Genomic DNA, 15,847 nt, shown 5'->3' on the forward strand with positions numbered 1-15,847 from the left:
CCAGGCATAGGTAACTGTGGCAGGGAAACTGAAACTCTGTATCATTAATAGTCCACTGTGAATCTGGAAACGGCAAGTTAGTCTATTTGACAGACAGTGCCAGCAAGAATAAGAAAAAAAGCCGTTCACGTGGGAAAGCGTGTTCAAAAAAGAGTGGAAAGATTTCGCAAGGTAATCTGAGAAAGAGGCACGTCTTTTGGCTCAGGTACAATCTTTGGAACATCCTTGCGTTGTAGGGGTGAAGTAGATCCCTTTGTTTTATTAGAAAAATGCAAATGGACTCTCAAAATAAGGGAAAATTAATTTTTGTTGCAGTTGAGAGTTTGCGTCTTTGTTCTTTGCTCATTACTCAGTTGAAGTGTTTATGTGGTTTGCATGTTTACAGACTCAGTAATACAGAGGATTTGCAAACGCTAAAGATCAAGCTAAAATGATGCTAGCTTGATTTAATAGTTCTACTTCAATTAGGATAAATGAGTTTACTTTTCTAGTGGGATGTATTAGCTCTTTAACAGCCACAGCAACAATAAACAACCGTAAATGCTGAGATATGCCTAATTAGGGGGAGGCCGAAACAATTAAGATGGGCAAAGTCTCTTGATCATAACTGAACTGGATTTGACTAAGATACACATAGTTGATAGCGCTGCCTTTACAGTGGATGCCATGAGACGGTTAACGACAGCAATGAAATGGTTAATGACTGCTATTGATGAAGCAGTAATGATTTTAGTATTTTGTTGGGGGTGTGCGGGAGGGAGGGTAAATCAAGTTTTACAGGACTGTCACAACCATACTACAACTCTTTAGAGAGCTGCTTATTCAACCAGAAGCATCCAAGCGTAGTTCTGTAGATATTACACTTGGCATATCCTTCTTGGGCCTGAATGCATCCTCCGGCATAGTCCCCTCGTCCTGCTGGCTGAAACAGAACCTGTAATTCAAATTTTATCTCTTTCTGAGCTGTTTTCTACCTCATTGGCCATAAAGAACTTTGCTCCTAGGCTATGAATTTGTATAGCTTCTTTCATATCTGATGTTTTTCTTCTCTACCATATTGCTTGTTGACAACGACATTATTTTAGAAAGCTCAGAAAGCAAACTGTAAATCATATATATTCATCCCAAAGCATTTTTTCAGAGTCCTGAGAAGAAAGCAATTGTGCCAGCTGCACCATTTTTATAACTTCATATGTTAGGGATCAAGCTGAAAATCTTAATGGTTGCAGAAGACAAGGAAGACTTACAAGAATGTAGAAGTAAATGGTTATTCTGTTCAGCAGTATAAATTGGAAGAATTAAATTTTTCTTCTTGGTCACTGGCGAGTGTGTTAAAATCTGTGATTGGCAGTGTTACGTTCTTTGGAAAGAGGACTGATTTTTATGGTCTGGAGAAGGACGCAAAGAAAACTGCATTTAAAACAACGGGAATGATATTTCATTCTTGTGTTTCACTACATTAACTGTTTGCATTTTAAGATCAGATTTTTTTTTTCCTTTTTGTATAGACTGTTCTTACTAACAAGCCATTTGCCCGGTTACATATATTTTTCTTTGCCTTGATTATTCTCTATATCTGAAAAAAAAATAGCATAGAAAACAGATACAAAAGCATATACATGTATATAGTAAATATGTTGATAACACTTCTTACTCAAGGAAGTTGAGACTTGACAATGTGTTTACATTTAGAAACAAATGTTTGGATCATCCGAGTAGAACGCCTGGATTCAGCGTTCATTTGGAACTCCTCTTGGATAGTAGCGTGCAAGCCGCATCGCTGCTCAGCATCCTCCGTTTTTATTGGATTAGCTCCGGTTGCCTGCCTTTTCCTTTCTCCACTGTTGCTAGAAAGTAGCCGTTTGTGTTTATCCGCTCTGCTGTGCTTACTCATTTGAAGTGGGTATAGTGAAAAGTACGCCTCGCACTTGTGTCAACACAAGTGCTCCTTGTAGGCTGATGGCCTTTTTAAAACAATCTTTGAAGTAAGTATAAAATGTTATAAAACCATTTTTTATCATCTATTACACGTACATAAATAGTCTTTTCTTCTCCATCAGGCATGCGTGTCACCTTGTTGGAGGAAGCTGTGGTTTTCTTGAATGGCTGGTCAGTGAAAAGAAATTCCTAGGAGTTAGATGCTAAGTCTGTCTTACGCTATTTTCCTGACGCATTAGCAATGCAATAATCGTTAAGCTTATTCCAAGTCATTAATCTTATTCCATGTTTGGCTTTTCTGTGTATGCACTGACTTTTCCGGGCTGAAATCCCTGCTCTTCGAGCCAACTGAAATTTTGCCATTGACTTAAGTGGCAAAGGACTTGCCTCGGGACTAGAAAAATCTCACCATCTTTCCCTAAACGTATGACTGGTCGGTTCCAATGCATTGCATAGGTACCCATGCAGTAGCAGACACTGAGGGCTCCTTTTTACTTTATTCTATATGAGTAATTTTAACAAAATCCTATTCTATGCTTCGTGTGTGCAGTTGTATAAATAAATCCAGACAGCACCACCATAATACAATTGCCTTCCCCCAGGGAACTCTCCAAGGCAAGAGAGGACTCATACCCTTGAGGTTTAAGAATGTGAAGAAGAGTATTTCGTAGCATGTAACCCTCATAAGTCTGCAAACTTCGTGCCTCCTTCAGTCAGCAGAATGAGGGGAATTTAAAAAATGGATCTTCATTTTTCCGGGCCCGCTTCTCCTGGCTCCCAAGCTCCCTTTGGAACCATGCTGCAAAGCCACAACTTCTATTTTCTGCCGTAGGGTTTAGGGTCTGTTTTCTACCATACCTCCTATTGTGGGTTGATGTTGCTTCCAGTGTTCCTCCGGGTTTAACTAGAAATGCCTTCCCAGCATTGACAATTACATATGAGCACGAGATGGGTTGTTTTCTTTGATTTCCTTTAACACAAAACATAGTTAGTTTAGGTTAGTACAGTAAATTTTAGCCCTGTAATGTGATCCATAATAGGTATAATGGTGCAGCCACACCAGTGTTGCTGTGTTCCTGCTTTTATTTTCTCATGCATATATTTAATCAATGAAAGTACTTTAAAAAGGTATATTTTTATATAATGTGCTCAAGTTAAAAGAAGTGTGTTCAAAAGCGTGTTTGAGTCTGTTCAGAATATGTTTTGGCTTTACAAATGTATTTTTTCCTCATTTAAATAATCTTAGTGTTCTGTAGGAGGAAAGAAAGAAAGAAAGAAAAAGAAGGCTTAAAAAGTGACTGTTGAGATTGTTTTAAGACACCAGTTTACCCAGTTGTAATGGAGTCTCTTCCAGGGGGAAATGCGGCAGGCGCTTCGTACCACACGTTATACAACAGCTTACAACGACTGTGAACCGCAGTGGCTTTACAGTCTATGCTGCTCGCGTTACTTTTATAATCATTGCAGTCATCAAATGCAGACGTTTTATAAGCTCCTAACTGATATATCTCAGTTAATGAGAAAAAAATACAAAGGAAATTAACATATTGCAGTAAAACCCCATTTTTCAGGCGTTTTGGTGTTCTCGAAGAGAGACTTTGAAATGCGGGAAGATTTGTGCTGCTTTAACCTAGAATGCAAACCTGCAATTATGGTTTGGGGCCTTTTCAAATAAGAATCAAACCACACGTTTCTTTGATAAGTCTTTTTTTTTTTTGTTACCTGCAGTTTTCGCTGGGTTCAGGCGGTGAACACAATCCTTACTGAGGTTAATGGGAATAGCACACGAGCACGGGGAGAAAGAACGAGCGATTGGAGGTGCAACGATTTTATTACACTGAGTATTAGGACACTTTGCAGCCTTTTCTAAGCAGCTGTTCTTTAGGTAAATTAATACCTGGGGTCTCTTTACTTCTCCCCGACTTTAACTACCATAAAAGAACTTAACGTTAAGCTGTTCGCAGCTTATCTCACCCCATTGCTATGCGAAACTTCTAACACGAACGCTTTTATAAACTGCAGCCATAACACACTAATCTTCTGAACTTCCTGACCCATAAAACTATGATTATTGCTACATGTAAAATTCATCTGGAAATATCCCTCTGTATTTAGTGTTATGGGTATTATGTTGCAAAATCCCTCCTCCTCTGCCGCGTAAGGGCTGCCAGGAAAGCGGAGGACAATGGGGCTGTAGATGGGCGTATGGAGAGTAACACCGTACCTTAATCTTGTGATTTTGGTTTTATTTGGAGCTGGTGATTCAACAGATGGGATGTTCGGATTCTTTTTTTTTTTTTTTTCCCCCTAGGTTACAATTTCAGATTTGATTATTTTTGGAATTAGAGTATTTCTGGCTGTTCTTATTTACCATTAGCTACAGGTCAGTGGCTAATTTCCTGTACAACTCTGTGAGCAGATAACTAAGAAACATCGTGTTTGTGGGAACTGTTTTGATAAAAGACAGGAAGGATGTTAGAGATCAGAAGGATGTTATTCCAGTTGTGAATCTTTTAAGTATCTGTTAATACCTGAGAGTTATCTCTAGTAACTATTCTGTAATTAAAGTGATGAATGAAGAGCAGTTTACGGGATTTGTTAATAAAGGATACCGGTTAAACTCAGCAGAGGCAAGAAAGGATCAATAATAGTCTATGAGTATTTTTACCTTCCCTTTCATTATGGATAACACTTTTTTTTTTTAAAAAAAAAAAAAAAAGCTGTGTGATTCTCATCCAATCTTCAACAGAAATAATGACATCTGCAGCTTTCCATTTATACACATCCACATCGTGAAGGGGGTGTGTTGACTGCACTCTAGGGTGCAGGCAAACCAAAAAGCAGAAGAGTCATGTTTCTGTCTTTTATTCACTACCAGACTAACTTAATATAGGTAATCGTCCAGCTGAAGAAAACCCTAAAAATAAAAAAGAATTAAATGAACAGCCTTTTTTCCATTTTAAAACACAAACATTTGTGTTAAACGATGCTTTTCCCAAGCCACTTTTATTATTAGTGTTGTTCTAAATTGCAAGTTGTCACATCCACCAGCTTCTAAATTGCCAGTCCTCTGTGTTGCTATAGTAACACCGTGGCCACTAAAATATAGACTCCGGCATAGAAAGGCAAGCTCAGACTGCGACTCATTTATTTGAAGGTTTTGGCAGCAGAATATCTCCACAAAGTCTTTATTTTATAACCTTGAATACTTGCATTTTAACTCTTTCAGCCAAAAAGACAGCATTGTGCTAAAAGACGCGTTTTATTTAAGGTAGGGTACCCAAGCTGAACAGAATTCATAAATACGTGGATATAGCTGACTTCTGACTGCTCTCCCTCTCGTCTCTCTGATTTTGGGCCAAATGATTGATGGTTTTCTTGAGGTGAGGCTAAGAGGACAGCGTGGTATTGTCTTCGCTATTTCCTCTGTCTGAAAGGCTGCCCATCTCCTTTTCATGACGTGATCCCTCATCAGTAACCTGGACAACGGAAATCTACCCTGGTTGGATTAGAAATGGAGTTTCTTGTTTAGTGAACAACTCTTTCTGTAATAAAGGGAACGGACTTGTGTATTCCCATTTGGCTGGAAGTCAGCGTGTTGGTCAATGCCAGTAACTGTAAGAGTCAGTGTTTCGTGTGTGTCCCCATCTAAATAACAAAATACAATAAAAGCTATAGACTCTATCTTGAACTTAATCCCTTCTCCTTGTGCATATTCCTGTAATACGCTCTTAATTTCATGAGCTCAGACCTTTTTCCCCTAGTCTGTTCTCTGCGTTTTGCAGTCCAATTCCCCGACTTTCAACTCTCTGTCGAGTTCATCTTATGTCCTCACCGTGGCTTTACATCTGACAGATGTCTCTCTTCGGCCTCAGACCACCTTCCCAGACCTCACCCCTAACCTCAGTTGCCCTGTTCCAACGCCTTCTCCGCAGGCTCTTTGCACACCTACTTGTAGCCTTTCTCCTACCGACGCTGTTCTGCTCGCAGTGACCTTGAACCAGTCCCTTGGCTCTTCATCCATCCGTGGGCTCCCTGACCTCTTGCAATAGTCTTCTACTCCAAGCTCCAGTGCTGCCTTCCACGCCCAACTAGTCATGGCTATCCAACGCTACTGTGTTTTCCATCATCTATGTTATTATTACCATTCCTCTTGTATTTCTAGTATTTTTGGGGGTACGTGTATCATTTCCTTCTCTGTGCCCATTAGCGCACAGGAGACTCCATGAACAATGCATCCACATGGGCTCTAACTGACCAGCTTTCCAGTTCTCACTGTCTTACAGGTTTCTGATGTTTACAGGTTATTTCACGCAGCATCTAGCATGAGGGTAATTAGCGCCTCTGAGCATTACTACCCACGGTAAATAGAGCTGGTGTAATCTCCCATATTAGAATTAAAAAATCCCATCTGTACGGCAGAACGCAGAGATTTGGGAAGAATCCCATTAGAAAGTATTTATATTAGGCTAAAGTAAGAGTTTTATATTAGGCTAAAATAAGAGTTTTGAATGCTAACCACTGTAAATTTTTATCAACCAAAGATGTATAAATACCCATCTCTATTCTACTTGAAATAAAGGGAAATAATGAGCCCCTTACTTTACAACTGTAAATGAGGATTAGTGTGTTTAATCCCTCATCGGATAAATCTTACATATCTTGTCTCAGTTTCACAAGGTCTTTATTAGTGATACCAGTGGATAAATTGGTATTTTCAGTACCATTTGTACTGAAAATGTTTTTCTACCCTCCCCCCCCCACCCCCGGCCCCCCCAAAAAATAATTGTATTTTACAGGTGTTTCAAATATTTTATGTTAAAAGATTTGGGGTATGTCTCCTGCTATATTCTCATAAAACTATAGTTGTTTCAGCAGCAGTCACGTCATTCAATCCGTCTGTAAAAGCAGCGTAGGAAATACACTTTTAGAGATCGCAGTCTTTTAGCTGAGCACAAATAGTGTCATTTAGTACCTTCGAGTACAGGGTTGCTGACATGGGCTTTTACTTCATGCGATACGGTAGGTGATCCGGAGGCACCCCCTCTGCCTGCTTTACTGCCATCAGGTTACAGCTCTCCACAGATGACCTAGTCCCAGCAGAAAGCCTTGACCTCTCACTTTTTCAGCACTTCAGAGGTTAATTTTGTTGAGGGATCAGATTTCTTTCTAGGGGAAGTTTCTGATGATCACCTTCCAGCCAGGCTTTACTTTCCACTGTCTTTCAGAGCTGCTGAATGGTGAGGGCTCTGTTGGAAAACAACCTTGCTCCAACTTTTTTTTTTTTTTTCCCCCCCCAAGTCTCTTCCTAGATAGTCAAGTTACAAGCTGTTTTATTTAGGGGGGTGTTGGATGGTAGCCTAATGAAGGTATCAACCTGCAAAATAAATCTAAGCCCCTTTGCTGGAATTCTTCATGGGCAACAAGGTGGAGAAGTGCTTTGGCCTGGGAATATTGCAAGGTAAGAGATTTTCTGCACTTTTGAAAGCCTGGAAGTGTGTTGTGTTACACCTTTGTGTAAGTTAGGTTTAGCTTTGTAAGCGCCGGCAGCAATGGCAGCACATCAGATGATGGAGTAAATCTGAGAAGTTTTCTCCCTGCACCATCTCTTTCATTTGCATTGCGGCATGCTACATGCAATCAATACATTTTTAGGAGATTAAAAATATTTGAATAACGTAATAGGAAATCCCTTATGTGAAAACTGGCAGTTTTGTTTTTTCTGGCCTTCCTTCAGGATCCTGTGAGATTTATCAACTACTTATTAGCGTCTCGTAGGTTGCAATCTAACCGGCTATCTTTCCACGAGCGTTACGGGCTTTCAGCCTCCGAAAACTATGGGGCTTTGTTATATTTTAGCCCTGTAAGTTTGCTTTCTGTGCAAAGGAGGAACCTCTGTGGGAATGAGCTCACTCTGCAGGGAAACAAAGGCGTGTGTGAGGCTCTTTCAGGCCAGATCGCAGCCCAGAGTGCACTTGCTCTTTAGGACATAATATGCAGTTCTTCGCCCTCCCGTGCAAATTTCTGTCGGCTTCTCGATTTGTCCGAGTAAGATTAGAAGATCTTTTTTTTTTTTTCTTTCTTCCCCCCCAGCCTTTTGCAGTTTCTTTCAGTTAATTTTACAGGCTGACATAAACCAGGGTTTATGGGTACTACTTAGGATGTTGCAGTTCTCCTAGGGAAAAAAAGCCTGCTTTAGGAATTGGTAGTAGCTGACGTCTTCCACACATCTCCATATTACCGAGAATAAAGTATTTCACTTGGTGATGGCTGTGTCTGTTCTATAAATCACTGGCGTGATAACGGCGGTTGTTTTTCAGTGGTTTAGCTTCCTGAGGGACAGCGGTGTGCCCTGTGATCAAATTAACACCTCCTATTGCCAAGTTCAGCTTTGTTTTAAGACATACGTCAGCAGGCTGTAATGTGTGCAGAAAGGCAAATTTTGTGTTTTTCTCCTTTTTTTCTGGTGGGGGAAGTGTGCGCAAATGTATGCCTGATCTTTGTCTCCATGTGCTTGGCTGGAGCTGGTCCTGCTGTGCCAGAGGAGCAGTTCTCATGTGTGAAATCTGTGCTTTGCTGTGCACAGGTTTGGTTTTTGCCTTGATCAATTTATGTAGAAGAATTTCTGTAGAATTTTATGTATTCCAAATAATGAAGAACTTCAGCAGTGACTGTGAATTGTGTCCAGTCTTCATGCCTGTGACTTCTTAATTTTATGCCTGTTCGGGATGACAGCCTGCAGACCTTACGAGATGTGCATCAGTAGAGTTACAGCATCAGGAGGGATTAAACAAGACTGGGAGGCAAAGGAGCTGCCAGCTGCTGGGGGGTTTGGTTCTGTGGGTGTGTTTAGTAGCCACCTTTCCCTGGGAGAGGCTGCCCAGTGGTCCCACTTGGCCATTCGTGCTGGGGGAACGGGTGGGTGAGTGGCCCTGGCTGAGGGACAAGTGTCCCTGCCTGGGGGCAGGTGGTCACAGAGGCATGTGGGTCCAGCCCCATGAATCTTCCTGCTCAGCAGCGGGGAATTTAAATGCCTCTTGCGTATTTTTGTTTCCATACTACCCTTCATTCCTTTCCTTCCACTTTTTAGTTATGTCAGTCCTGTAAGAATTTAGCTAATCTATTATTTTCAGTGTTTAAGCCCAACTTTATTGTGTTTTGGAGGCTTTAGTGAAGGAGGCTGCCAGGTACCAGTAACTGCTGGTGAGCTGCTGAGCTCTCACCAGCTCAGTCCAGTGCTGGAGGAGCGTGCGGGTGGGAGATGGGTGTCAGAAACCATGTCAGTGGTTTCAGTAAGTGCCACCCCTTCTTTATGTCGTAACTTAAATACTGTATTTGTACAAGGGGGTGATGTGATCCCCAAGGTAGCTGCTTTTAGGGGAGAAGAAAGTAAGGCAGGGGAAAGAAACAGGCACAATCCGGTGTTTGGTGGTCATAAGAGGTCCAGAGGGGGCCACGAAGATGATCGGAGGGCTGGAGCACCTCTCCTATGGAGGCAGGCTGAGAGAGTTGGGGTTGTTCAGCCTGGAGAAGAGAAGGCTCCGGGGAGACCTTATAAGCAGCCTTCCAGAATCTGAAGGGGGCCTACAAGAAAGCCGGAGAGGGACTTTTTAGAAGGGCATGTAGAGATAGGACGAGGGGTAATGGCTTCAAACTGGAAGAGGGTACGTTTAGATTAGGTATCAGGAAGAAATTCTTGACTGTGAGGGTGGTGCGACATTGGTACAGGTTGCCCGTAGTTGTGGATGCCCCGTGCCTGGAGGTGAGGGCTTTGAGCAGCCTGGTCTGGTGGGAGGTGTCTCTGCCCATGTCAGGGGGTTTGGAACTAGATGATCTTTAAGGTCCCTTCCAACCCAGACTATTCGATGATTCTATAACTCTCCATCATTCCTGGGCATGGGCTCAGTCCCTGGGCAGGGGACCTTCTCCTCTGCCTGGAGGAGGGAGGGAGGTGTTTGGGCTGGGGCCTGGCTTCAGAGGGAGGAGAAGGCATGTTGCAGTGGTGATCCACACCTAGGTCTTTGCCAGGGAACTCCTCCCCATTCCCTCACCCCAGGGGAGCGCAGGGAGCTGGGGCCATCCATCCTCCATCGCAGCATCCCCAGCTGCTTTGGCTTGACCCCCGTGGGTGGGTTCAGTCCATCGCTGTCGCATGCAGGCTGTCCACTTCACAGGGATTTCTTTTCTTGGAGAGCACCAGGGGCTTTGTACGTAAACAGGGATTTCTGACTTTTGTTAGATGACTTTTCTCAGCACTTCTTACTGTCTTGGAAACAGAGGCATAACAAACAAAGCACATTTTTTTACGTAATAACAGCTAAGATTTAGCACTGATCTTATTGTAATATGAGGACACTGATTTCTCTTTCTGGCTTTCCCTGGTTCAGATCAGTTGGAATGGCACAGAAAGGATCAGGGATGAGTATCAATCCCATGGCCTTCAAAGCAAGGAGGGAGGGGTGCCACTGGCTGCATGGGTGCTCTGTGCACCCAGTGTAAGAGCTGGTCTATAAACTGCTTTATAAACACAGTAGGTTCTCAGCCAGAGCTCAGGGGACATGCCAAAAATATGGTTGGTGGGTCGTGTGTCCAGGAAAAAAGCGTTGGTAGCTGGTTGTAGCTTTTTATGCTAAATTTTTCAGACTCATCTGGGAGTTTGTGTTCCTCCCGCATCTGGGTCAAAGGCAGTGCCTTGCCCTGGGTTCTCACCTTCCCCCCAGGCTGTGCAATGCCATTGTTGGGAACAATGGCCAAAAAAACGAGTTCCACCAGTCAGGTATTTTACAACTGAATACAGTCGTGCTGGATGGGGCGTTTAGTTACTTTAAAGAGTGAAGGACTGAAGAGGCTCTGAGCAAAATGTGTGCAGGTGAAGAAGATGCCGTTGGAATTTCTGCTTTAGAGCAGGAGATGATGAGTTTCAGTAGAAAGTCGGGTTGCTTTCATCAAGCTTTAGGGTGTTTTGCATGGTGAACTCCCTGAGATTAGCTGGGTTTAGCATCTCCTGTGTGTGTGCGCTCAGCTGGGTTCACCTCGAGTTGGACAATGGCTTGGTCAAATTCCTGGTCAGATTTTAAGGGACAAAATAAAATCCGGTGTTATTTTTATAAGGTTATTAGCACTGATATAAAAAGATTAAACGAAAAGAGTACGTGCCGTTTTCTAGCTTCTACAGATCTTTTCTTACGCAGCCTTTTTGGACGCTAATTGATATTTCTCTTCTGTGAGTTATTCTCTTTTACGAATCAGTATTTTAAATGTAAATCCTGAAACCTTATCTTGGATGAATTCTACACAGAGCTTGACAGAGAGCTGCTTTTCGGCTTGGTGGCGGCAAACCGAATGTTCACCTAACATGAGAACGGTCAGAGTAGCTCACAGCGCGCTTACAGCAGTTTAACTCCGCACCAAAAAATGTCATTAAAAGGGTTAGATTCTGCTCCAGAAAGAACAGCTGGAAATGGTCTATATTCATTTTGCCTGGTTTACTTTTCACTTTTCATGGTCTGGCTTTACAAAGCGGTTCAAGGTAACAGGCCTGCCCCTGGGCTCCACCTTTGGTTAGAAACAAAGTGGTTTATTTTAAAATACCTATAATGAGATGTAATGAGAAGAGAGTAACTGAAGTCACGGAGAAGGTGGGTGATTAATAACCATGTAAAATATGTTCGTTAAATTAACTTCTCTTGAAGTACCCATTCTTTTGCAAACAGGTACTTGTCACCTTTCGTAACATTTTGAAAGGAAAACCACGCAAGGATCTGTAGATGGTTTTTGGATTTCTGACACAGTGATGTCAGTGCGACAGGAAACCCCAGAAGAAAACAGTGGAAACTGCAGCATTTAGTATCTCACTTTATAGCACATTTACATATTTCTGGCTTTTTTATTTTTCCGTTTTATTCTTTGAAGATGCTGTGAAGTTTCAATTGGTTTACACCTTGACTTTTTTTTTTTTGCTGGGTTTTTTTTTTTGTTGTGCTCCTATCAACTCATAAATAGTTAAATTTTTAGGTAGAAGAGGATAATTGCTATGTTTCCACTTGAAATATTGTAAAGCCCCAAGGCCCTGTCTTGGACAAATGTATTTTTCAGCAGCTCATTGTAATTTTGGTTTTGACTGAAGATCCAGCAAAGTTAAAATCCACACCCATCCGTGGAGAAGGGTGCATTTTCAGCCTTTAACAATAGCTGTATTTAGTAGGTTTTTAATGACTCCTTTGCTTTGGACTTGCAAAGGGGGATGGTTTCTGCAGCGAGGGGGGCTGGCCTGAGGATCGCAGGATGGTTTCGTGCTCCGTCCAAGTTGACAAAGAAGAGCCAATTCCGTGGATGATGATTATGCAAGATGGAAAAGTGCTGATAGACTGTGGAAAAATACAAGTCTGAGCCTCACCGCTTTGCAAACCTGTTTCAAAAAGCAGCTTTGAGTAGTTGACCTGGTGGTGGTGCATGTGGGCGATGTATAGTGGAGTGATGTTAGTTGCAGTAGGGCGAGCAGGCTGAGATGGGGAGGGAGAGGAGGGTGCTTAGGGTGCTTGGTTTCATAGAGGGCAGGAGACAGCCTTGTGTGAGTTTTTAGGTGATGGTGGTGGTGGGTTTTAAGTGGGTGGATGTTTGATTTTCCTATATAGTACGCTTTTCAGGGGTGGGGTTTTTTTTGTAATTTTCAGTAATCAAAGTAAAGTTTCAGGTGATCGATCAAATCGAGAAAGGAAAGCCCAAACATTTCAGCTTCAGGTTATGGTTGAGTAGACTTTTGCTGACATCAGAAATTATTAATTGCACCAGCTAAATTACAAAGATGTTATCGTGGCTCTGGGAGCCAAGAACGCCGTAATTAGGAGGGCTGTTAGATTCCCCATTCTGCTTCCTTGCTTTTGACTTTAACCATCAAGGCACTGAATCAAGGTGAAAGTGAACTAATTTATGTGGAGGGCTTGGGGTTGTTTCAAGAGCAATGTGAAAGAGATGCACCTTAATTTGTTAACGGATGCTGTCCTCTCAGAGAAGCCGGAGTCTCCACCCGTGTGCAGATGCTCACAGGGAGTGGCATGTCCTATACTGTTATATGTTACACCACATACGGTGGGATGGGCTTCTTGGGGTGACGAGCTCTTAATGTAATGGACCGTTGGCAGCAGGTTAAACAGCGTATGTGCTTCAGTTGCATTACTTTTTAACAGTATATGCCATATGCTCATAAAGTTGCTTGCATTGGCATCTAATTTACAGAGTTCAGTGAACGCTACACGCATCTCAGTGGCATTAAAACCATCTATGGAGTTCCTCAAAAGGGAGGCATCAATAATTATTTACACAGGCTTTAAAAATTATTTTAAATTAAATTATCTTAAGGATGTTGGGTTTTTTCTTCCTTCACATCCTGTTGTTCTTCAAGCTAGAGGCTGACCCCTCCCTCCCCCACCCCCAATGAAGTGATTTGGCTTTTTTTTTAAAATAAACGTAAACCTCAGATGTCTGGTTTTAGTTGACACAGCATCTTCCCTTGTCAGAACAGCCGAGCGCATCGGTACCATCACTTGGTGTTATCAGCATGCCTCCAAAAGCTGCGTTGCTTAACTTCTGGCAGACAAAATACTAGACATCTATTTTTGGCGCTCAGAGTGGCTAATCTATTTTAATTTAGTAAACTTGAAAATACAGAGTTTGAGTCGTTCATAGTTTCCTTCAGACATAAAAGACTCAAAGCCCAGGATATACTTCAGAGGAAGCCGCAACCATCAATGTATTCAGGTGCATGTTTCTACCTTTGTCCTTAGGCACATGTCCCAGTTCAGAAGGGCACTTAAATATTTCCATAATGCCTTAGATTGCCCAACTGAAGTCAACAGGGCTGGTTGATGCCAGTAAAACTACTTATGATTAACATTAGACACATTCTTTAGATGCTGATGAACTGAGGCCTGTGGTAGTTTAAGAATGGCAAATGGTTGGAAATGTAACGTTTCTGTACATTCAGAACATTGTTCTATTTTATGGGGTTTTTTTGGCCATTATCCTATCTCCATAAGAAGGAAATTAAATAGTTAAACATGAAAAACGTTAGCATTGCTGATATTATTCTTACTAGGATTTTATTATAAGTTCAGAAATAGAAAAGAAGACGTTAGTTCTTACACAAAACTTTGGAAACTGAGGAGCGTATTCTTTTATGTGGTTATTTTAATAACTGTTTTGTAACCTTATTTATTGACTTATAAAATGTAGGAATTGTAATTGCTTTATGTTATAGGTTTTGAAATAGAAGTAAATATCAGCTATAGGGCCTGTTGTTAAAAACTGAAATGGAGAAGTAGTATAACTTTCAGTATTTTGCATTATAATATTTAATTGCCTACTCTTAAAAAGGGTGCTTCAAAGAAGTCTTTCCATTCTTTTCCAAGTTTTCAATTTTTCCATGCTAGGTGGGGGAGGGAGGGGAATATGATTTATCCCCCCCCTCCCCTTTACATTTCATGGATTTCTTTATACGGTCAATGCAACTTTCATTCAGTTATGATGAGAAAGACTTTGGAAAATAAAAACAGGAAATAAAACTGTTGTGTAGAATCTGTCTGGCTTTCTCGGACTTAACGGGTCTCACATGGCATATGGAGTTTTATTTTAACATGCGCTTCTATTTCGCTTTGCAACGCATTCCTCTAAACATATTCAGGTAAGGGCAAATCTAGGGGGAAAAAAAAAAAGATTATATCTCTCCTTTAAATTGTAGCATCACCAACACTGTAGACTAGTTTCTTTCCCATCAGGAGGGCTGGAGTGTCTGTGGATTTATCAAATAGCGCTTGGAAAATCTGTGAAGTCAGGGCCATGCCTGTAGCTGGGGCTCTCCTGGAAGCCGATCAGAACTGGCAGGAGCGTGGTTTTGTGAGTTGAAGGACACCGGATGAAGGGCCACCTCATGGCTCCACGCAGGGCAGCCTGCAGCAGGGGTCGGTGGTTGGTCCCAGTGCCTGTCCCCGTCCCTCCCCGTCCCTGTCCTCTGCCAGCACTCCCAAATTTCCTGAAGGCAAAATCGATCTGGCTTGCTGAAACTGTTGATCTGAGCTTCCCAGCTGGCCGCCTCTGCGGTGATAATGGGGGAAAACTGGCACAAATGACCGTGCTGGCAGATTGATGAGGACCGTAACCGGGAACGAAGCGGTAGCAGGGAGCAGCTGCGCGCCATAAGCCTTTCTGCCCCTTGGCCACTGCCCTTCATGGGGTTCAGCAAATTGTGCTGCTGTGCTCCGTTCCCTGAAAGGCCTTACACATACATGTCGGGGAACAAAATATTCCCAAGTAAGCAAAAAGCAATTCAAAATTATTAAAGCATCGCTAAAACCTGTACGGGTAGCTGTTTTGTAATGCTAGGTGAGAAAAACAAAATGCTTTTCTTTTCAAAGTTGCCAAAGCTTATATAGTAAGGCTATATAGTAAGTCAGTGGTGAAGCTATGAATAAAAATTCAAGAAAGCAGACATCGATTGCCTTTCTTTACGTAGGTCAATAACACGCAGTTCAATTTTAAATGCATATATTAAATGTCCTGTATACCAGTTCGTGAATGGCTTCCATTCTACGGTCAAAAAACTCACTGCAATCTCTTTGTTACAAGTTTGTAAAGCAAACAGAAATGGAATAGGGAAGAGAGTCTGGAGCTCCCAAAATCTGAGGCAGTGGTGTTAAATAGCTGGAGAACTGCCAGGAGAGGAGCTCTTGCCCCTAGCTTTTGCAAATGATCTATGAAATTCATGCATTTCCAGCAGTAGTTATCCATCAGTGGACCGAAATGTCTTCGCAGAGGTACTTACAGGACAGTGTTTCAATCCCAGCTGTATTGTTCTTGGAGGTGGAGCACTTGTAAGCCAGTTTATAAATCTCTTCCTTAAGCAGCTTATTTTTAA

The 15,847-nt window shown here is 42.0% G+C and overlaps 1 protein-coding gene across 6 annotated transcripts in view; it reads left to right on the plus strand.

Annotated features, from left to right (window-relative positions):
• The window catches only part of NAV2 (neuron navigator 2), a 434,285-nt gene that overhangs the window by 360,568 nt on the left and 57,870 nt on the right, over positions 1-15,847 (plus strand). The gene's annotated exons all lie outside the window — the stretch shown is intronic.

This window comes from Rissa tridactyla, chromosome 4 (genome assembly GCF_028500815.1).
Source record: "Rissa tridactyla isolate bRisTri1 chromosome 4, bRisTri1.patW.cur.20221130, whole genome shotgun sequence".
NCBI classification, from domain to species: domain Eukaryota; kingdom Metazoa; phylum Chordata; class Aves; order Charadriiformes; family Laridae; genus Rissa; species Rissa tridactyla.